Below are 24,686 nucleotides of genomic sequence, written 5' to 3' on the forward strand. Positions count from 1 at the left end.
ACAGTAACAAACACTAGGGGGAAAATCTATTAACGAAAAAGGCATGACTGCCGTTCCGCACGTAACGAAAGCGCTGTGTATATTTTATCCCGATGCCTTAAATTCCCCGACTTATTTCTATTTGCTTGTTGATTTGTGTACTTTCACTATTCGTCTGTTCCTTAGGACTGATTTTGTTTCGTGTTTGGTAATCTATTAAAAGGAAGATTATTGCATATGGTAATCGTTGATTTGTTTGTTATCATTTTTCCTTTACACTTGTATTTTATTTTTCGTCTCTTCTTTGGGACCAATTTATTTTGGTTGGTGTTCAAGTGAAATGAAGATTATTTCATATGTTACTAGATTTTCTTGGCTTATTCACTATAAATTATTCATATCATTAATCTTTAATAATAATAATAATAATAATAATAATGCACTGTAAGCAGGGTTATCTTAACATCAATAATAATAATAATAATAATAATAATAATAATAATAATAATAATAATAATAATAATAATAATAATGCAAACTATTTCAAATTTTGAATAACTTTCATTTTTAGGTATATCAGCTTCGCCTTCGTGCATAAATTTTTAGCGCAACTCATTCCGGTTTAATCTCTTATCTGGAAATATTTTTTACCCGCCTAATTACCTTTCGCATCAATCCCACAAGCAACAAATTAATGCCATTGCAAAAGCACTAAGCCATAAAAGGAATTATTTCATAATTTAAATTACGTTTTCCAATTATTTCTTATTTTGTATATGTTTTATCCTTTACAGGAAATGGGTTCGGGAAATGAGATCCTTCTGCTCATTGGGGAATGAAATCCTTCTGCTCATTGGGAAATGAGATCCTTCTGCTCACTGGGAAATGAGATCCTTCTGCTCATTGGGGAATGAAATCCTACTGCTCATTGGGAAATGAAATCCTTCTGCTCATTGGGGAATGAAATCCTTCTGCTCATTGGAAAATGAAATCCTACTGCTCATTGGGAAATGAAATCCTTCTGCTCACGGGGAAATGAGATCCTTCTGCTCACTGGGAAATGAGATCCTTCTGCTCATTGGGGAATGAAATCCTACTGCTCATTGGGAAATGAAATCCTTCTGCTCATTGGGGAATGAAATCCTTCTGCTCATTGGAAAATGAAATCCTACTGCTCATTGAGAAATGAAATCCTTCTGCTCATTGGGGAATGAAATCCTTCTGCTCATTGGAAAATGAAATCCTACTGCTCATTGGGAAATGAAATCCTTCTGCTCACTGGGAAATGAGATCCTTCTGCTCACTGGGAAATGAGATCCTTCTGCTCATTGGGGAATGAAATCCTACTGCTCATTGGGAAATGAAATCCTTCTGCTCATTGGGGATTGAAATCCTTCTGCTCATTGGAAAATGAAATCCTACTGCTCATTGGGAAATGAAATCCTACTGCTCACTGGGGAATGAAATCCTTCTGTTCATTAGCAAAGGTTTTTGGGATGAGTCTGCTTGCCCTATACCCACGATTCACAAATGAACTTTAGGGGTTCATATGCCAACGGCATCTGGCTTTCCTCGTCAGTCAGCTATCCGGGTAGTGTTGATAGTTGCCGATTTAACAAAAAAAGGGGGAGGGGAAGCCCTTGGAGAGAGAGAGAGAGAGAGAGAGAGAGAGAGAGAGAGAGAGATATTAGCATAAATAATCATTACAATTCGGCCCTAACCTTTACGAAACTACCTTTACCCTAAACTGAAAGGAAGGACAGACACTTATGGCCAAGGACAATATATGACGTTTACTCGAGAACTTTCCTTGCCTCGTACGGATATAAAACAAACAGACGAAAACAGGAAAGAACAGATAAGATAAAACTCATAAATAAATAAAAAAAGATGAAAAGGAAACACCAACTTATAAGATGACATAACAGGAACAACAAAATACATAAATACAAAAATAAAAATACAGCGAGATAAGACATCACTTCTAACAGTAAATACAAAAATATATAAACCTTGGAAAAGAAGAACGAAGTACTATAAATAAACGATCAACCATAGAGAAGCATTACAAAAAATAATAATAATACAAGTATCATACGTAATCATTCACAAAATAAACGCAATGATAATCAAGAAATCATTGAAGAATAAACAGACAAATTTGAGGAACAAACAGATTTTGAGAACACGAGTCCTTGACGGTGTAAGAAAGCCTTAATCTCACAACAACAAAAAGTCAAGTGAAGCCAAAAAATTTCCATCTGTTCCTACTGCTACGAAGCCACGTGACTCTTTGTAAGATGTGGTTTTAACATATTCTCTGTTGACGCTAGCTATGCAATTCTATAATTATATGTGTCTAGTTTAACTTACTGCATATATGCATACTATACAAAATTTAATAATAATAATAATAATAATAATAATAATAATAATAATAATAATAATAATAATAATCATTGTCGTCGTCATCAACATCTTGCATTCGCTCAGCATTATGAGAAGCTACTTATAATATGAAGTAATGAAACGAATTGACAAACGAAAGCCAATCGTAAAAGAAATAAACTAAACAACAAAATGCATAAAACAATTACACTGAAAACAAACTGAACATTAAAAAAAAAGTTAAAGCTATTATTTTAAACCAATGAATACTCTAAACCACCTATTACAGATGAAAATCACATTCATAAACAATACACTGCAGCAGAGAACCAAATCACATTTGTAAACAATACACGGCAACAGAAAACCAATCATAAAAAAAATATTAACCGTGAAAATATATATCTAAAGTAAAATACAAATAAACAAAAACAAAAAAAATTATGCAAATCCCTACAACACTATCTCCTCCCCATCGCCGATACGAACCAAAGACAGCAATTACCGTTTTTATCCCTATCAGCACGAGCCGCAGCTCTTGTCTCTAGTCTAATTACGGGGTTTTGTTTGAATGGCCCTTCGAGCCATTAATTAAAGGGCCCCGTGCCCTCAATGGCCACTCGAAAAGAAACGGGCCAGACGCCATATTGGGAGACAAGAACACAATGCGGTCCCATGTCGCAATGAACGAGGAGACACAGATGGGGGAAGAATTGGGTGATTCAGGGAGACGGATTTTTTGCGCCTTTTAAGGTGATTAGAGTTTTTGAATCTCTGAATGAATGAATGAATGAATGAAGGTGTGTGTCTGTATATATGTATGTAGAATTGGGCGATTCAGGGAGACGGATTCTTTGTTTCATTTAAGGTGATTAGTAGTTTTTGAATCTTTGAATGAATGAATAAGAGAATGATGGGGTGTGTGTGTGTCAAATCATGATAGCTTGTTGAGTTCGAGTAAAGTACCTAAATACTTAACAATGATATCCATGATAACTTCCTTTTGACAGATACCCAGGACAGTTTGAAGCAGCTGTGCTCGAGAGAGAGAGAGAGAGAGAGAGAGAGAGAGAGAGAGAGAGAGAGAGAGAGAGAGAGAATTCTCTCAGGTGTCTTGACAGATCACGCCAATGTTTTGTTTGGCAGGCTTCACTACTACGAATTAAGAGGAGGGCAGTTCTAGCAGGTTTAAAATAAACAGCAGATTTTCATGTCAGGTTTCATCTCCAGTTATCCTTTCTTCTCCTCTTCGTCGGCGCTTGGACTTTGTGAAGATGCGGTAGAGGAAAAGGGACACTGACGTTATGGCACCAAAGAAATTCCTAAAACCGTTTAGCGACTCTTATCGAGATTGTTATCCATAATAACGTCAATGTACATAACGTTAATGCGCTTCCCACGCACAACTAGGCCATTAGGAAACTCAAAGGTAATCCTATTTGTGCCGTCTATCTGGCGATATAGATTATAAATTGTCTCAAATATGAATTTGTTTGAATTCCGGAAAAGGATGGGACTTCACAACCCACTGATTCTCTGTTAATTTGAGATTCACAACCCACTGATTCTCTGTTAATTTGATTTCTGATTCTCTGTTAATTTGAGATTCAAAACCCGCTGATTCTCTGTTAATCTGAGATTCACAACCCGCTGATTCTCTGTTAATTCGAGATTCACAACCCACTGATTCTCTGTTAATTTGAGATTCACAACCCACTGATTCTCTGTTAATTTGAGATTCACAACCCCCTGATTCTCTGTTAATTTGAGATTCACAACCCGCTGATTCTCTGCTAATTTGAGATTTAAAACCCGCTGATTCTCTGTTAATCTGAGATTCACAACCCGCTGATTCTCTGTTAATTCGAGATTCACAACCCACTGATTCTCTGTTAATTTGAGATTCACAACCCACTGATTCTCTGTTAATTCGAGATTCACATCCCACTGATTCTCTTAATTTGGGATTCACAACCCACTGATTCTCTGTTAATTTGAGATTCACAACCCACTGATTCTCTGATAATCTGAGAGTCACAACCCGCTGATTCTCTGTTAATTTAAGATTCACAACCCACTGATTCTCTGTTAATTTGAGATTCACAACCCGCTGATTCTCTGTTAATTTGAGATTCACAACCCACTGATTCTCTATTAATTTGAGATTCACAACCCACTGGTTCTCTGTTAATTTGAGAAGTGAATTCTGTACCGGGTAGATAAGATCGCCCACACCGCCGCTAACTTGAAAACCGGAAAGGTAAGCCTTCTGAAGCCACTCCTCCAGGGAAAACGAAGCCACTCCTACAGGAAAAAACGTCTGAAGCCACTCCTCCAGGAAGAAAACAACTCCAAGGAAAAAGACCAACTCCTCCAGGGAAAAAACAGCAGACGCCACTCCTCCAGGAAAAACATCTGAAGCCACTCCTCCAGGAAAAAACATCTGAAGCCACTCCTCCAGGAACAAACATCTGAAGCCACTCCACCAAGAAAAAACATCTGAAGCCACCCCTCCAAGGAAAAAAACATCTGAAGCCACCCCTCCAAGGAAAAATCATCTGAAGCCACCCCTCCAAGGAAAAAAACATCTGAAGCCACCCCTCCAAGGAAAAAAACATCTGAAGCCACCCCTCCAAGGAAAAAAACATCTGAAGCCACCCCTCCAAGGAAAAAAACATCTGAAGCCACTCCTCCAGGAAAAGACATCTGAAGCCACGCCTCCAGGGAAGATATATCCGAAGCAACGCCTCCAAGGAAAAAAGACCTGAAGCCACTCCTCCAGGGGAAAAAACATCTAAAGGCACTCCTCCAGGGAAAAAACATCTGAAGGCACTCTTCCAGGGAAAAAACAAACATAAAATGCAAATGTAACATGCACAGAAAAATGCAGGAAATGTAGTAGAGCAGTGGTCCTTAACCTTTGTCATCCTATGAGCCCCAGAGACTCTTCAGGATATTACCGTAAACCCTATTATAAAATTTGAACAGGTGAACCTTGTGAAAGATAAAACAAAATGATAGGAAGACAATGGTTTATCCAAAATGCCACGAACAAAAACCTTGAAAAATTCCACATAGCCTCTACAAACGTCAGAACATTGCAAACTCCACAGAACTATTAACATCATACAAATAGCAAAACTTACTTCTCATTCACTCAGTGGGAGGGTTGAAATTGTTTTGCAGCCATAACTCAACGAAAGAACCAACTGGCTAATCCAAATATATGGAAATATTTCATATTCTAAATGAAACCTTTGTGAACCTCTGAGAAACCGAAAACGACCCCCTTAAGAACCGCTGTACTAAGTACAGTCTTCACTGAACTCGTTTGTTACTTAGGAAGTCACACAAAACACAAAACAAATAAACAAAAAATAAATAAAACAACCGTTCCCTAATGAAGAATAGCAGAGGAGGGAGGGACTACGCCCCACGCAAATTAAAGTCTTACCTAAGATTTAATTTCTAATTGGATTCATTTTGGATATCCGTTGCTCATAACCTCGAGTTGGAATAGCTATGCAACCTCCTACACAGATTTTAAACTTTTACCTAATATTACAAAAGAAAAAAGGTTATATTTCTATATGGAAGCTCCCAAAGTCTATTACTATAAATTCATCATCACACCGAGTAAAATGTAAGAAAAAACCTGTCCAACCCAGCCCAGTAAAATCTTAAAAACTCATATACAACCCAGCCCAGTAAAATCATAAAAACTCATATAATCTCCAGTAACAACCGAAAGAGGTATTTTTATACATCACTAAGTTTTTGCTGTCTTACACGAACAACCTTCTAGTTTTATATGTCTATTATTTACAAGGTTTAACAAAGCAAAAATCTGTTACTGCTTTGGCTCTGTAAAGTAAACATCACGATGTTGCTAGGTTGCATACAGCTGTTTAGAGGTGTAAGACCAAAAAATTCTTTATCAACCCGCACCTTATAATCGGTCAACACGAAGCCATGCACCATGAGAACTCTATCTAAATGTAGGTCTTGAAAAAATTCCCCTTCGCATTCAGGCTTTTGGCGAAAATCATTACCACAAGGTACGAGGAATTCTAGAAATTAGAAGCCACTGCAGCTTCAAAATATGTTTTTGGGAAATGTAGTCGATAGATTCTATAAAAAAAAGAACATTTATCGCATTCTTGAGAAAAACCACAATGGCAGACTGCAAATACACCTAAACACTCAAGTAAAAACACACACAAACAGTGAACGTAAAATTGCATGAGCGTGTGCCGGCAACAGGTCACAAAAAATGATGAAGGCCAGGGCCCACTCTTCAGCGGTTCCAAATTAAGTACGACAGGTTTCTTAAAAATACAGACTATTAAAAAAAAAAAAGGCAAAAGAATGAGCATTGATTATATGTCCCAAAGAGCCGTTGGTTCGTTAGCTTTCTGCTGATTTACTCGACTGATCTGAGATTCTCAAATGCCACTGATGACGTTACTTGTTAAGAGAGAGTAACTGAATCAGCTCAAACCATAGCAAAGTAATAAAGCACGTCTCTAAATAATTACAGACAGAACTCAGTAGAAGATGAAAGAGTAATCCTTACACTGGAATACCAGAAGGAAACACGAACAAAATAACAGACCTTGGCCAGGATATCAAAGACTTTCCCTACCGCTAAGCGTGACAACACGCACACGCACACACACACACACCACACACACTTATCATCAAACACGACATTTACGAGAATTTCTCGTCCGAACAAACCCGACAAATAACGGCATTTTGAGAAAACAAGAGTTGAAATAATGAAAGTTTAAATAACGGCTCTCATGAAAAACTACGGCACGCTTAAAATAAACGGAAAGCTCTAAAATTCCTTTATCCTAAAGAGGTTCAAGGAACAAACCAGCAGAGGTCACAGTCAGTGTAAAGCAAGCAAAAATAAAGACAAGAATAACTAACTAAACAAGCTCTCTCTCTCTCTCTCTCTCTCTCTCTCTCTCATCTATCTATATATATATCTATATATATATATATATATATATATATATATATATATATATATATATATATACAGTATAAATAAATAAATAAATAAATAAATAAATATATATATATATATATATATATATATATATATATATATATATATATATATATAGAGATAGAGAGAGAGAGAGAGAGAGAGAGAGAGAGAGAGAGAGAGAGAGAGAGAGAGAGAGAGAGAGAGCTTGTTTAGTTGAAGTCATAAATACATACATACATATATATATATACATATATATGTATGTATGTATTTATACACATACATACATATATATAGATGTATATTAATCATCTGTCACATTAAACCAAGGAAACTAAAAATAATTAAATATTTATCTACAGTAATTAACACCCACTTTAGTACTCTTGATCAATCACAAACGACCTACAATGAAATCCGCTGAATCGCTAAAAAAAAAAGTTGAGGTTAATTCAGCTTTGATATCGCTGCTCGCAAAACCCAACTACCGCATTATGTTCTATTAGACTACACCATTTTTTAATGTTTAATTACTACGCCAATACTACGAATTCCACGAAGGTACCAAAGTAGCATTAATCAATCGTTCCCATTTACATCCGACTGACGTCACAACATCAAAGATCATTCATTCCATTAAAGAATAATGACAACATTTAGATTCATTCATCTACCTTTCCAGGGACCTCTCCTCACTAATCGATCCTTTTAAGAATTATTAATCACGACTAAGTAAACGATTAAAAAGAATATGTAGTCATCAGATCTTAAAAGCAACTGATGACTGACTTTCATGTTTTATCACTCTATTCAAAATGGTTAAAATTAATATTCTAATTGCAATACTGATTCTGAAACATCACAAAGTAAAGACTATTCGAATTTCAACTAAAATTAAAAATGCTGAACTTCGCACTTCATCAAAAACAAGCTTTTAGCGCGTCATCTATTACTGATTTTCTATTTTTCATCCCAAGTACAAAATTCTCAAAAACCCATTAAAAAAAAAAAAAAAAAAAAATACCGCATTTGAATTCCTTCATAAATTCACCTTTACGTATGAATAACTACGAAGGAAGGGGGAGGGCCACTCAACAAGCACGACGTCATAACTTCGGGGAACGGGAAAGGGGGGGGGGTAGAAGACGGAGAATAGACGCCCCGGAGTAAGCATGACGTCACAACAGGTGAGTTGGTCAACGAGACCCCAATTGATTTCTGGTTGTGACTCGCGCACGCACACGCACGCACGCACGTACATACACACAAACACACACACACACACACACAACTTGCACTCTCGGTCTCTCTGTCACCTTTAACGCTGCCTTCGTGCAACATGTAAGGGATTTCGGGATTGCATAAATATCAACAATTCTTTAGGCTACATTTCGCCTTAAGAGAGATGGTCGCGGAGAAAAGCAACATGGCAGTCACTGTCAAATTCCCCACGTAACCCTTGCAATGCAGCAGATGGATACATTTAGACTTCATAATATATACTGAGACACCTATCACAGAGAGAGAGAGAGAGAGAGAGAGAGAGAGAGAGAGAGAGAGAGAGAGAGAGAGAGAGAGAGAGAGAGAGAGAGAGAGAAATTTTTCCTACATTCCAGAATAACCATCATTGCCATTTATACCCTTCTTCAAATCGGATGATCAATTTGCAATTTGCAAGCATAGGAACTTTTGACTATAATGGAGGGGACCAATAGATGCTGAATGGCAAACTGCAGACGTATATTAAAAACATTGAAAGCTCACAAGATCCACTTTGATGATCACAAGGCCACTTTGCAATTCTTGTCTAGAAAATAACCGCTGCCGTATATTCATCATATGTTCAATTTACACAACTAGTAACAAACACATATATAACTATATATGTATAACTGAATCAAGAAAATATGGAACATGATGAACATATAAATAAAGGCAAATGCCACGAATTACAGTGAAACAAAGTTGTTTCACTTTCCTCCGTTGTATCTGCCTTTATTTATAATATATATATATATATATATATATATATATATATATATATATATATATATATATATATATATATATATATATATATATATATATATATATAATCACGAAACTACATATGTTGTTTAATATGCAATTCACGCTACCTCAGGAATATCCCCGATGGGGAATTATCACCGAAAGGGAATTTTTATAAGTGATAAATGGGCGGTACTGATCCATTTATCACTTACAAAAATTCCCCTTCGATGATAATTCCCCATCGGGGATATTCCCGAGGTAGTGTGAATTGGATATTAAACAACATTTGTAGCCTCATGATTGTATATAAATCACGGTGTGATAAATCGTCATATAAAGTGCAGGATTTCCATTTTACACACTGGTACAAGGAATGATCATATACAAATTTCATTACAAGTCTTAATTTTCCACGTGAATCGGTTTCAATCATAAACGGAGCCGGGAAAAGTACATTCAAGATCTCGTCCTCGTTATAATATCGACTTTCACTACAAACAATTGTTATAGCGCTGATTCCCACTGTAAGCAACTGTTATAATATCGACTTTAACTGTCAGCAATTAATATTGACTTTCACAGTACAGTAATATTTACAATATTGACTTTCACAGCAAAGCAATATCTATAATATTGACTTTCATGTAAGCAGTTGATATAACATTTACTTTCACTGTAAAATAATATCTATAATACTGACTTTCATATAAACAATCATTATAATAATACTGACTTTCATGCAAGCAATTGTTATAATATCGACATGAACTGTCAGCAATTGATATATATATAATATTAACTGTCACTGTAAAGCAATTCCTGTAATATTGACTTTCATGTAAGCAATTGCTGTAACACTGACGTTCAGGTAAGCAACTGCTGTAACACCGACTTCCATGCAAGCAGCTGTTATAACATCGACTTTAACTGTCATCAATTGATATAACACTGACTTTCACTGTAAAGCAACTGCAGTAATACCGACTTTCATGTAAGCAACAGTTATAATACCGACATTCACAGTGAATCAACCTGATCACAACTCTGCTTCCTTGAAAAACCACTCGAGACAAAAACTTGAAGCAGCTCCGTATCATTCCCTTCAACAGAATGAATCGAGTCAATTTACGTACAAATCTCGACGGGGCGCGAAGGAGAGCACAAAGCTTTTCTAGGGCGTTCTCTCACCTTTAAGTTCCTTTAATCGACATTATATATATATATATATATATATATATATATATATATATATATATATATATATATATATATATATATATATATATATATATATATATATATATATATATATATATATATATATATATATATAATGGAAGTCTCCCACCGCAATAAAAATGAGTAATGTGACGTTGGCGATCCGGGAAATGCTACTGCAGTACCTCTGTTTTCTAATTCTGCTACGAATTGTCATGATAAAGCAGGTAGGGGTACTTTAATCGTCATATAAAATGGCTGGCTTAGACCGCCATTATAAACGACATTACGGTAGTGGGCGGGTGAAATATTATTACTGCAATACTACTACTTCTACTACTACTACTACTACTAATAGTAGTAGTAGTATTAGCTGTTATTGAACGTAAGCTGTCATACTATTTACTGAGATTATTTCCGACCTCAACATAGAAACACTGCGTTAACGTTCACGGAATTACTACTTCTCCAACTAATAATAATAATAATAATAATAATAATAATAATAATAATAATAATAGTAATATAAGATTCCCACAGTAACATGAGGAATACAGTGAGGTATAAAATCGACAACAATTTTTGTGTCCAAAAACTTTAGAATATTCTATATTCTGACAAAAACGACCTTATGTATTCTCAATAATAATAATAATAATAATAATAATAATAATAATAATAATAATAATAATAATAATAATAATAATAATAATAATAAACATATGTAAACAAAGACACCACGTAGGCCCATCGCTCTAGAACTATTGTGCATAACAAGATTTTTTTCTTTGAATTAGGAACTGTCATGTAAACATCCTGATGGAGCAAAAGCAAAACAAAAATAAACAAACGCGTTTTCACGTAGCCAAAACAACATCCGTTTAGTTACACAACTGTTACTGAAACCATTAAATTGCTCTCTGTTCTTAGTATTATTACTATTAATATTAACCACTACAATTCATAACCCCCTGGACAAATGACAGCTTATTTTTTCTAATTTCCGGTTTGGAATTCCTTGAACTTCCCGATAAAATTCACCTTTGCATAAAATTTCTGAACTTGACATTTCACAAAAAATAAATAATAATAATAATAATAATAATAATAATAATAATAATAATAATAATAATAATAATAAATCTTAAAATAAAACTTCTGCCCTACTGAAATTCCTTAAACAAAATTTTTCCTCTTATATCTTAATATAACACTGCAACTTGACATATAAGTAATTGTACAAAAAATCCTCATACAAAGCTTCACAATTATTGATAGACCCTTGTGATATTCTCATATAATCCGTGAAAAACTTGAATAAAAATGAACCAGCACAACAAGCAGAAATATCAAAATAACTCCAAAGGAAATAATGTTGAAACCCCATTTAGTTCTAACAAAACAAATACCGATAGGCCTCAACACATAACAAAATAACACGACAGGTTATCTATCGATAACAAAATAATTCTGGCAGGTCATCTATGAATAACAAACGTATCGTCTCATGTGACCAATCTGTCGATGCAACCTCATTGAAGATTCAACGTTATAAAAAAAAATTGCAACGAGTCAAAATTAGGCCGCAGATTTCAAAGGAATGAGTCACTGTGTTGTCACGCCATATCAATAATCTGCATTCTCCACAGCGCCGTTAACAAAAGCCTTGTTGAGCCCAAGATCAAATGATCAGCAGTCATATGATAAAAAATGTATATACATTCCACGGCATTTGTGATCTACAAAGTGTGATCTGCATTAATGCAAAATCAATTGCTGGGAAGCAACAGATCAGACGGAGATGAGGTACTGGTGAAGAAAGGTGGTATCAGGGTATAAAGTAGAGGTGATTTTAAGAATGTAGAATCTTAAAATTCGGTGTGACAGAATAAAACAGATACCCGGTTTAATGACAGAAGGCGCGTAGCCCCATTACGAAAGAAAGGAAAGGGAAACTGAGAGAAAATGAAGGCACAGCAAAGTTCCACTTCTTATATTTCCAAACTATGTTTATGAAATCCATCAGTTCTGAAATACTGACCCTCCGTTTTCATCAATAAAATAAATCTAATTCTTAAAACTTCCCCACTTCTTTCCACAAATTAGATTAAACCATTAACGAGTAGAAAAATGCGCCGCAGTTTCTTCGGCGCAATCGAATTTTCTGCACAGCCGCTACAGCGTATAATCAAGGCCACCGAAAATAGATCTATCTTTCGGTGGTCTCGGTATAATGCTGTGAGCCGCAGCTCACGAAACTTTAACCGCGGCCCGGTGGTGGCCTGGCCTATACCGTTGCCAGAAGCACGGTTATGGCTAAATTTAACCATAAATAAAATAAAAACTACTGAGGCTAGAGGGCTGCAATTCGGTATGTTTGATGACTAGAAGGTGGATGATCAACATACCAATTTGCAGCCCTCTAGCCTCAATAGTTTTTAAGATCTGTGGGCGGATAGAAAAAGTGCGGACAGAAAAAAACGCGGACAGAAAAAAATGCGGACAGAATAAAGTGCGAACGGACAGACAAAGCCGGCACAATAGTTTTCTTTTACAGGAAACTAAAATCTGTCCGTTTTTAAGTACTTCCATGTTGATATAAAACATTAAAAAAAGCCACCTCGTTAACATTAACGTCAGGAAACACTTCCACAGACCCAGACTTCTCACTTCCTGGTAGACACGGTTCGTAGTGACCTACAACTTGACAAGCCTTACAACCACTCCCCCCCTCCCTCCCTCCCCCCTCCCCCTCCGGGAGGGCTTGAAAAGAATATTCAACACTTTTCGAATCAGGCCAAAGGGGTTTGACCAGATTTACATAACGGAAAAAACGAGAAGGAATTAGAGAGACAGTGGCGGGGGGTGGGGAGAGAAGGATAGGAGAAAGGGGGAGAGGGAGAAGGAAGAGAAAGAAAAAGGCAGAAGTGAAGAAAAGAATGGTTTTGATTGGACGTGAGACTGACGAGGGAGGAAGAGGCAGAAAGAAAAGGTGGCTACGAGGAAGCCGTCCAGGAAGATAAAAGTGGGAATGAAACTGGAAGGAGAGTACAGGAAGCCACATAGGAAATATAACATGACTGATTGCAAATATTATCGGTGCGCAAAAACCTAAGAAGAAAGTGGCAATTAAAAATACATAGTCCAAAAACCCTAAAAAGAAAGCGGCAACTGAAAATCCATAGTCAAAAACCCTAAAAAAAAAGTGGCATTTAAAAATCCATAGTCAAAAACACCAAAAAAGTGGCAATCAAAAATCCATAGTCAAAAACCCTACAAATGGCCATTAAAAATCCATAGTCAAAAACCCTAAAAAGAAAGTGGCAACTGAAAATCCATAGCCAAAAACCCTTAAAAAAGGTGGCATTTAAAAATCCATAGCCAAAAATCCAAGAAAGGTGGTAATTAAAGATCTAAAGTAAAAAATCCTAAAAAAGTGGCAAGTCAAAATCCATACTTCTTTCTAAACAAAAACAAAAAAAAAAAAAACTAATTATCAACCAAAACATGTTCATATCAAATCAATGTCTGGGTGGCGCCGGGCCTTCTGGCGCACAAACACGGGAACATACAAAACAACAGCAACAACATCAACTAGAACAACATATCAGCAACAGCTTCAATGATAAACAAAGGCTTAGCGCCGCCTGACCTATGACACCCTTGACCTACATTTTCCCAACCAGAGAGGTTACTGTCTTCCACGTGGATTCCGTATTTAAATTTCATGGGAAGCCGTGACTCAGAAATAATTCAATTATTTTTTTTTTTTAAATCAAATTTTTGAGTAAAAGAAAAACCTTATTTACTTCATAAGCGATGTTTCGAATTTCATGCAAAAAAATAAAAACGAAGCCATTATTTATTAAGCAGAAAGGTTCCCCATTTTTTTCATATACAGCTTCACACGCACGCACACACACACACACACACACACACACACACACACACACAGTGACACACACACACACACAGTGACAACCACAACCAAACAATGATGAAAAAAAAAAAAAAAATGGCAAAAAAGTTGATAAACTATCAAAGACAATGCTAAACAATACAAGTGCACGATCATTGCCAATAAGCGATAAGTAAATCACACAGATAAAGATAACGTTAAGTCACAAGCCTGCTCTCTCTCTCTCTCTCTCTCCATTAATGTTCGCTAATACGCAATTTCCCTACACATCATTACGGCTTTAACCTGCCGGTAATTGGGGACAACGCGTGCATTTACCAATCTCCCGTTTTGGGCGCTCTCGCCAATCACATAGTTTACTGCACTTCGATCATAATTAGGCGATAGTTTCATTTAAGCAAAAACAACTACAAATGCAGTATCAATACTTATCATTATTATTTTATAAACAAAACTGTGCGTAAAAACTCGTATTTCGATATATATCATTATCGTTTTTTAAAGAATTTAAATATTTCAGGGCAATAATCCCGTATTTTTTCAAAAATAACAAACGCAGTACTTTATAAACAAAAACAAAAAACATTTGTGCGTAAAAACCCGTATTTCCATATATATCATAATTATTTTTTAAACCAATATAAACATTTATGGAAAATAATCCCGTACTTCCTTAAATGTAACAAAAGAAGTATATACCAATATTTATCATTCTTATTTTATAAAAAATAATTGTACATAAAAACTCGTATTTCGATATATATTATTGTTTTTTAAACCAATACAACCATTTATGGGCAACAAACCCGCATTTCTTTAAATGCAACAGGACCAGCAGCTACACCTTCTAACCTTTTTTTATGGATGAAGTTGCTAGCCCCGAGCCCCCTTTCTTGAAGAGATTACTTTTAGTTTTCTGTAAAAGAAAACTATCCTGCCGGCTTTGTCTGTCTGTTCGTCCTCAGATCTTAAAAACTTCTGAGGCTAGAGGGCTGCAAATTGGTATGTTGATCATCCACCCTCCAATCATCAAACATACCAAATTGCAGCCCTCTAGCCTCAGTAGTTTTTATTTTATTTAAGGTCAAAGTTAGCCATAATCGTGGATCTGGCAACGATATAAGACAGGCCACCACCGACCCGTTGTTTAAGTTTCATGAGCCGCGGCTCATACAGCATTATACCGAGAGTCACCGAAAGATAGATCTATTTTCGGTGGCCTTTATTATATGCTGTACAGAAAACTCGAATACGCCGAAGAAACTTCGGCGCATTTTTTACTTTTGTAGGCCTGGACCGACCTACAGACCTAGCATGCTTGAGCCGAGCGCTTCACAACTCCGGCACAGCGACCATCTTGGCTGACTGCACCTTCAGAAGATGCGTATTCTTAGCGCACGTAGAAATCTGCATATAAACACACCAACAAGTACAAATAAAAGCTTTAATCTATACGAGGATATATGCTATATATGTGCTAACATGACACCAACCAAAAAGTTTTGAAAACGAGGTGAGTTCATTTCGTATAAAGGAAAAAAATATATTTAAAAACGGCTATACTTTCCGACAACTATTCTGTATTCGGATTTTTATTTGCATGATTGTTTTCTTTGTCTCCTATAACATTATTTTAATAAACTCAATTGCTTTTTCCTTTCCTTCCTCTCGTTTTCTTCTCTCGCGCATGCCTAAGAAAGGGCATCAACTTCTCCGTCAAGTAGGTCTTAAAATAAAAAAAAATTCTTAAAATAAACACAAATTCTGTCCTAAAAAAAAAAAAAAAAAAAAAAAAACTCATATTTTGTACACAACAGAATAACATTTGGTTTTCTTTCCAAAAAATACATGCGCTACAAAAACTCCGTTTTCCAAACGAATAGTTCCAAAATCGAAGATTCAAAAGTTTTAGAATTTGTTCAAGAGTTTCGTAACTTGTTCGAAAGTTTTATAATTTGTCAGCCAATCTTTCAAAAACCTCCCCTACAACAAAGCGCTAAACAAAGGTCTTTCTATATATAACTAGCGAAAAATGTGAAGAAGTTTCTTCGGCGCAATCGAGTTTTCTGTACAACTTATAGTCAAGGCTACCGAAAATAGATCTATCTTTCGGTGGTCTCGGTATAATACTGTATGAGACGCAGCCCATGAAACTTTACCTACGACCCGGTGGTGGCCAGTCCTATATCGTTGCCAGAAGCACGATTATGGCTAACTTTAACCTTAAATAAAATAAAAACTACTGAGGCCAAAGAGCTGCAATTTGGTATGTTTGATGATTGGAGGGTGGATGAACAACATACCAATTTGCAGCCCTCTAGCTTCAGGAGTTTATAAGATCTGAGGGCGGACAGGAAAAATACGGAAAGAAAAAAGTGCGGAAAGGACAGACAGAGCCGGCACAATAGTTTTCCTTTACAGAAAACTAAACACACTACAAAAGTCTATCACGGAATCATCTTTCAACGGAGGCCGTTTATAAAAACACCGATTACAAGAATGACAGTTTGCTTTAGGCCTGTGGCAGATTAGGGATCAGAATTTCCCATCCTGTCGAATCTGCTTCGATGAAAAAAAAAAAAAAAAAAAAAAAAATCTGCGTCAGCTAAGATGTCAGGTGTTGCTAATCATCTAAATCGTGCAACCCTATTTCAACATGAAATTCTCCTCAGTTTCTCACTATTTCAAACCTACTTCAAAATGCATCCCACTACGTATTTCACTACGCAAAACGTATTTCAATATGAAATTCTATTCGGTTTCTTACAATTTCAGACCCATTTCAAAAGGAAAAACATCCAATTTCCTTTCCAAAAATATATGTTACAAAAACATTTTGTATGTTACTATCCCAAACATGTTCCAGCACAGAACATATTCCAGTTCCCCCTTCCCTTATCCAAAAACTATTTCAACAACGAATCGATTCTGGTTTCTTCATACTTCAAACCTATTCCAACGTGGATTCCATTCCAGTTCCTCACAATACCAAATCCATTCCAACAAGGAATTCATTCCTATTCACCGCTATCTCACATATCCACGTCCTTTCTATCCGCCTTCTATTACAGGCCCAGTCACCTACGACCTACTTTCAACCACCTTCCGACACTTCCCCTTCCATCTCGAATAAGCTCAGCAAACAGGCAACTATAAATAGACGCCATCTGTTGAATGAGAAGACGCATCCCAGAATGGACTTCAATTCTGGAAAACGCCTTCATAAAAATATCCCCGGAAAAAAAAAGAAAAAAGTTGCGTTATGAATAGATTTCAGACGCAGAAAGTAGATCACTATGTGACTGACATAAAGCTTGTGTTTATAAACAGAATGTCCTCCCCCATATTCTTCGTTCGTCTTCTATGAAGAGTCTTCTGATTAAGTAAACAGAAACATGAAAGAATGAACGTTACAAACTCAAGGTGTCTTCACGTAAAAATGAAATATTTTCTTTTCGTTTCTTCTCCGTATTTTCTTCACGTTAAAATTACTAATATTTATTTTATTTTCTTCACGCGAAAATTACAAATATTTACTTTATTTTCTTCACGTGAAAATCACAAATATTTACTTTATTTTCTTCAGGTTGAAATTACAAATACTTACATATTTTTTTTTTCTTCGTAAATCCTACATAAAAATGACAAATATTTACTTTTCTTGTATGCGTTTTCTTCGCGTACAAAATTATAAATATTTACTTGATATTTTTTTTCAAGGATCATCTTTACATAAAAATGACATATATTTACCTGTTGAATCTTCTGCGCATTTTCTTCGCGTAAAAAAAATAACATACATTAAATTGACATTTTTTTCTACGTATCTTCGCGTAAAAATGACAAATATCTGCTCGTTTCTCTTCTACGTATCATCATCGCGTAAAAATGACAAATATCTACTTGTTCCCTTCTACGCATCTTCTTCGCGTAAACGTGACAAATATCTCCTTGTTTCCCCTTCTACATATCTTCTTCACGTAGAAATTACACATTTACCTCTTGATTCTTCTACTTTTTTTCTTCGCGTAAAAATGACATGCATTAAATCGACATTTTTTTTCTACGTATCTTCGCGTGAAAATGACAAATATCTACTTGTTTCCCTTCTAAGTCTCTTCTTCGCGTAAAAATGAAAAATATCTACTAATCATTTCTTCTGCTTACAATCATCTCTCCTTGAAATGACCTGATCGCCATTAACGCCCATCAAAGATACACGTTAACTCTCCTTCCTGTCACTACCTTTTATACTTACACGCTTTGTATTCTTTCGAATAAGCACCGGTCCCAAATGAGTTAGCAAAAACCCTTCCACACGAAGCACCTTTTCTGTAAAGCAAGCGCTGACTCCCCGTGAGCAAGCAACATATTTCAACTCGCAATGCAATAATCCTTTGCATGCGTGGCAAACGGTTCTGCTTGGCCCTAAGCTGAAAGCAAGTGAAAGTTTCATATCAACAACTCTTCAATGGCCCTGTCAGTTTTTTTTTTTTATTGGCCAAGTTTGACGAGTTATTTATTTAGACCAACAATAATTAATACTTCGAAAATGCTGTTTTTTTTTTCACAGCATCCATAAAGAGATGATCGCCTTCAGTACTGAGTCTGTTAAATAATAATAATAATAATAATAATAATAATAATAATAATAATAATAATAATAATAATAATAATAATAATAATAAAGCAGTTTAATATAGTGTATTCACCAGTATTTAATCTACATTTCATCCTTTTATTCTTTACTTATCCTTATTGCATGTTTTCATCCGTTTTCCTCTACGTCTTTTTCGTTATTCAATTCTGTGTTTATCCTCTGCTTTCCCCACACTCTTCAACTTGTCCTCCCCTCTTCACATGAGGGGAATAATCCCCTCAGAATTCCCCTCACAAATCCAACCCTCCCCCACGCCAACTAAAGGCGCAACCCCCACAAAATCCAGCCATCCACTACATTCCTCCACCCCTGCCCCTTACTCACACGGTCAATTCCCCCTCCCAAATCCCTAGATACCATAATCCATTCCCTCCCAATCCCTCTTCCTTCTCCCTCCCAAATCCCTAGTCAGCATAATCCATTCCCTCCGAATCAGCCCTTCCTTCCCCCTCCCAAATCCCTAGTCACCATAATCCATTCCCTCCCAATCCCCCTTCCTTCTCCCTCCCAAATCCATACCTACCATAATCCATCCTCTCCCAATCCACCTCCCAAATCCCTAGCTACCATAATCCATTCCCTCTCTCTCAAAATCCACCCCTTCCTATATCTTGTTCCACCTCCTCCCCTCTCATAACCTATCCCCCCCCTACCCTGAGACCCCTTACCACGTCTGTGCCTCCGGCAGGAGAGTCCGATGACTCCCTTACCCTACCCCCTACCCGCTACCCAGCCAAGCTCAGGCAGGAGAGCCCCAAGGGGAAGCGACCAACGTCCTGACCTAGTTAACTTGCATTCACCACATAAATGACGCCGGCCCGCCGCCCCCGAGGTCATTAAGGGTCGTGGGGGCATGAGAGAGAGAGAGAGAGAGAGAGAGAGAGAGAGAGAGAGAGAGAGAGAGAGAGAGAGAGAGAGAGAAAACGGAAAAATGAATTAAAAGCTGCGAGGGTGGAGACGAAGGGAAAAGAACCATAAATGAATAATTAAGGAAATCAAATTAGAATTCACGGACGAAAAGGAAGAGAGAAAATGAAGCAGAAATGTCAACCAGAATATTAAATTAAAACGTAATGAACTGGCAAAAAGAAAAATAACTCATAATATTGGACAACAAAGTGATAGAGAAAATATGTAACTCAAAATAACAAACTAGCAATGAATTACAAACAAGCAAATTAATGGAACTCTTAATGTCTGGGTTTCAAAAGACATTATTTTGATTACTCATTTGATCTTTTCTGTATTCGAAGCAAAAAAATACAATCAAATACAGTGGAGAGCATTGACCCAGTTCTCCAATATCCACTGCGCCTCGACTGACATCAGCAGTGGCTTTGGTGCTTGGTGGTTAGTCGACGGCGGTGGGTAGTAGCCAGGGTCGAAAATGAGCACTAGGATTGCTACCGCATTCTAAATGAATTGCGAGAACCAGAACGTTAAATATCCTCTGAAAGTCCACTAACCCTCACCTCTAAAAGAAATTAGATACATATTTATATATAATATATATTATATATATACATATGTATATATATAATATATATACATATATATATGCATATATATCTTCACAATTTAACCGAGAGAGTCAAGAGTCTCCTTGACTCTCACACAAGACAAAACATAGACCACTTGATCTGACCTGCCTCAACACCAAATACTCAAGAGCGGAAAACCACATATGAAGCGCACACAGTATGAGGGTCGTGCGCACATAAGCGAGCGTGTCCGTGTGTGTGTGTAATTAAGCATGTAAGTATGTATGTATGTATGTATATGTATATGTATATGTATATATATATATATATATATATATATATATATATATATATATATATATATATATATATATATATATATACAAGAACACTTATATGTATCAAGCTTACACTATTACTTCATTCAACATGGGCTTGTAAATAAGTAACCAAAACCTGCTGTCAGATTCGTATGAGAAACAGGCCCATCATAAAACGAAAGACTTGAAATCTTCAGACTAATGCCACTGACACTAAGACTTCCTTCAATCAACTATTTTTCACGACCTGGTATTGTACGGCAAACAAGTCGAACAAATAAATCCGTCAATTATCAGCATTTTGCAATTGCAATTCAACAGGGTAAGTTATGTCACAAATGCATTTTTGCAAATTTTCCTGACGTTAATGTTAACAGTGGCATCTACAGCGAGACTTGGAAAATAATGTGGGTGACTAACTTTAAATAAAAAAATCAAAAAAAAAAAGGAGACTAATAAAAAGAATAAAAATGAAATAAAACTAGGGAGGCTAGACTTTAAAAGTTAAAAAATTAAATTAAAAAATATGTGAAACTACACTTTACATAAAAAAATCAAAAAATTAAATAAAAGAAAAGGGGATACTAATCTATAAATAAAAAATAACAAAATAAAAATGAAATATAAAAGTGGGAGACTAAATTTAAAAAAAAAAAAATAAATAAAGTGAAATATAAAAACATGGGAGACTAGACTTCAAATAAAAATTTAAAAAATGAAATAAAAAACCGTGGGAGACTTGAGACTTCAAAAAAAAAAAAAAAAAACGAAATAAAACATTGGGAAACCAGCGCAGCCTAGCAAGATAAGTCTCTCAGATCAATAAACACGCCGTCTCGTATCTTCCCACGCCAGAGGTGGCCCCTGGATTTTGCTGGTGACAATAACAAACTAAAAACCTTCACGAATTTCATTTCACGAATTTTCATCTATGATTATAAAATTTTCACTTCATGATTTATCATCTATGCTTATCACATTCTCAGGACCTATTTTATGATAGGTGTAAAAGATTATCATTGCCTATTGATTTATCATATTCTCTATTGCATGAACTTTCGGAAATACACCAATTTCACTTTATGATTTATCACAATGCTTATCACATTCTCAGGACTTATTTCCTGATAGGCACAAAATATTATCATTCCCTATTAATTTACCATATTCAATATTGCATGAACTAAAAGTACACGAATTTCACTTTACTATCTATCACCTATACTTATCACATTCTCAGGACCTATTTTATGATAATCGCGAAAGATTATCATTACCTATTGATTTATCACATTCTCTACTGCATGAACTCCTGGAAATACACGAATTTCACTTTATGATTTTTCACCTATGATTATAAAATTCTCAGGACCTATTTTATGACAGGTGTATAAGATTATCATTACCTACTGAGTATGATATTCTATACTGCACGAGTTTGTTCTGGAAATACACTAACACCCCAGTGTTCGATATATGTGAAACTGGAGGAATAAAGTTGAATTCAAGAGTCGGATTTAGTGATGGCAATTTGCTTTTTCCTCCATAAACCATTAAATTCGAGAATGTTATTCGATTTCTTTTTAAAGAAAATTTCATCACTATTAGGAAGGCGAGAGATTTCTTCTTTGACTGCCAAAATATCTGTACGAAAACCAATCATTCTTAGGTTCGTTCCATCTTCTGAGGACACTTTGACTTGTAATGAGGCATTCGATATATTTAAACAATCATATTATTATTTCAGTATTTTAATGTTGAAAAATAAACAGCTCAATAAAGACTATTTTATTCCATCCACTGTGAGGCAAATAGCTTATTTCTTATAAACAGTAATATCATCTGACATGTATCAGCTTCGGTGCCTTAGCAAATTAACTACATACCTCTGCTACTAGCATATTTCTAGAATATATCAATACAATCGCGTATCCAAGTTCAACAGCCATTTGCACAAGCTTGAAATAACACGCGTTCAACAGAGCCATTAAGTTACCTTGCGAAGGGATTTTTGTAAATAAGGACACTCATTCAATTATTGTCATATGAAAAAAAAAAAAAAAAACTAGTTTATCGTGTTCCACCATCTGCCGCAGTCAGTCTACGAGAATACAGCATTTGTAAAAAGTGCAGAACTACGACCTTTTTTTTTCTGGTAAAGGTTACCTAAATCTGGAAACAAAAGAAAATAAAAAATGCGCCGAAGTTTCTTCGGCACAATCGATTTTTCTGTACAGCGTATAATGACTGCATGAAACTCTCAGCCGCGTCCCATGAAACTCTCAGCCACGGCCCGGTGGTGCCTGTGCTGTTGGCACCTACGGCGGTACCAGACGCACGATCATGGCTAACTTAACCTTAAGTAAAATAAAATCTACTAAGGCTAGAGGGCTGCAAATTGGCATGCTTGATGACTGGGGGGTGGATGCTCAACATGCCAATTTGCAGCCCTCTAGCCTCAGTAGTTTTTAAGATCTGAGGGCGGACGGACAGACAAAGCTGGCACAATAGTTTCCTTTTACAGAAAACCAAAATTAAAATATTCACACTGCAGCTTATCATTGAAAACTTTATTCGGTAGCTTGTATGTATGTGCGTGAGAATGTGCGCGTTTGTGCATGTATGTGAGACTGGGAGTCCGGTAAAATTATAATAAAGGATCGGGAAAGGAAAAAAATCAATGATACTGAGAGAGAGAGAGAGAGAGAGAGAGAGATTCTTGTGCATCGAATTCTACTATTGTTATAGGCTAAGAGAAAATGTAAATGGAGAGAGAGAGAGAGAGAGATTCTTGTACATCCAATTCTACTATTGTTATAGGCCTAAGAGAAAATGTAAGCGGAGAGAGAGAGAGAGAGAGAGAGAGAGAGAGAGAGAGAGAGAGAGAGAGAGAGAATATTCTTGTGCATCGCATTATATTATTGTTATAGGCTAAGAGAAAATGTAACCTGAGAGAGAGAGAGAGAGAGAGAGAGAGAGAGAGAGAGAGAGAGAGAGAGAGAGACGAAGGTAAAATGTAACCGAAGGAAGCTGTTTATATGATACATTTTTATGAACACAATAAAAAGCATTGCACGACACATGGAACCACGTAGCACATTTCTGGAGAGAGCTTATTGACAACTGGGAAAAACGACATATGGAACCACTTACCGCACTTTATAAAAGTGCTTATCGACAAATGTTTGAAAAACCCACAACACTGACCGATAAAAAAAAAAAAAAAAATTCAATCGCTCGCTTGTGGAATAACTTAAAAGTCTGTCGATTTGCATTCAACAAACCTTCGATAGATTTATAGGTAGACTGTCAAAAAAATAAAAAGGGCTGTGCTTGACATGAGCGTGAAAAAAATAAACATTGAGCATATATATACATAAAAAATAAATATATATATGTGTATATATATACATAAGTATATATATATAAATATATATACTCGTATGTATGTATGTATATATATATATATATATATATATATATATATATATATAAAATATATATATATATTATATATATATATGTATATATATATATATATATATATATATATATATATATATATATATATATATATATATATATATATATATATATATATATATATGCGTTCCGTATAGGAATATGTTCCTTTAAAAAGGAAAATCATTTAAAATTTATTAAAATAATCTACCCACAGTAAAACTGCCATCGTGAGAAGGTTAGA

The sequence above is a fragment of the Macrobrachium rosenbergii genome, chromosome 1 (genome assembly GCF_040412425.1).
Source record: "Macrobrachium rosenbergii isolate ZJJX-2024 chromosome 1, ASM4041242v1, whole genome shotgun sequence".
Lineage (NCBI taxonomy): Eukaryota > Metazoa > Arthropoda > Malacostraca > Decapoda > Palaemonidae > Macrobrachium > Macrobrachium rosenbergii.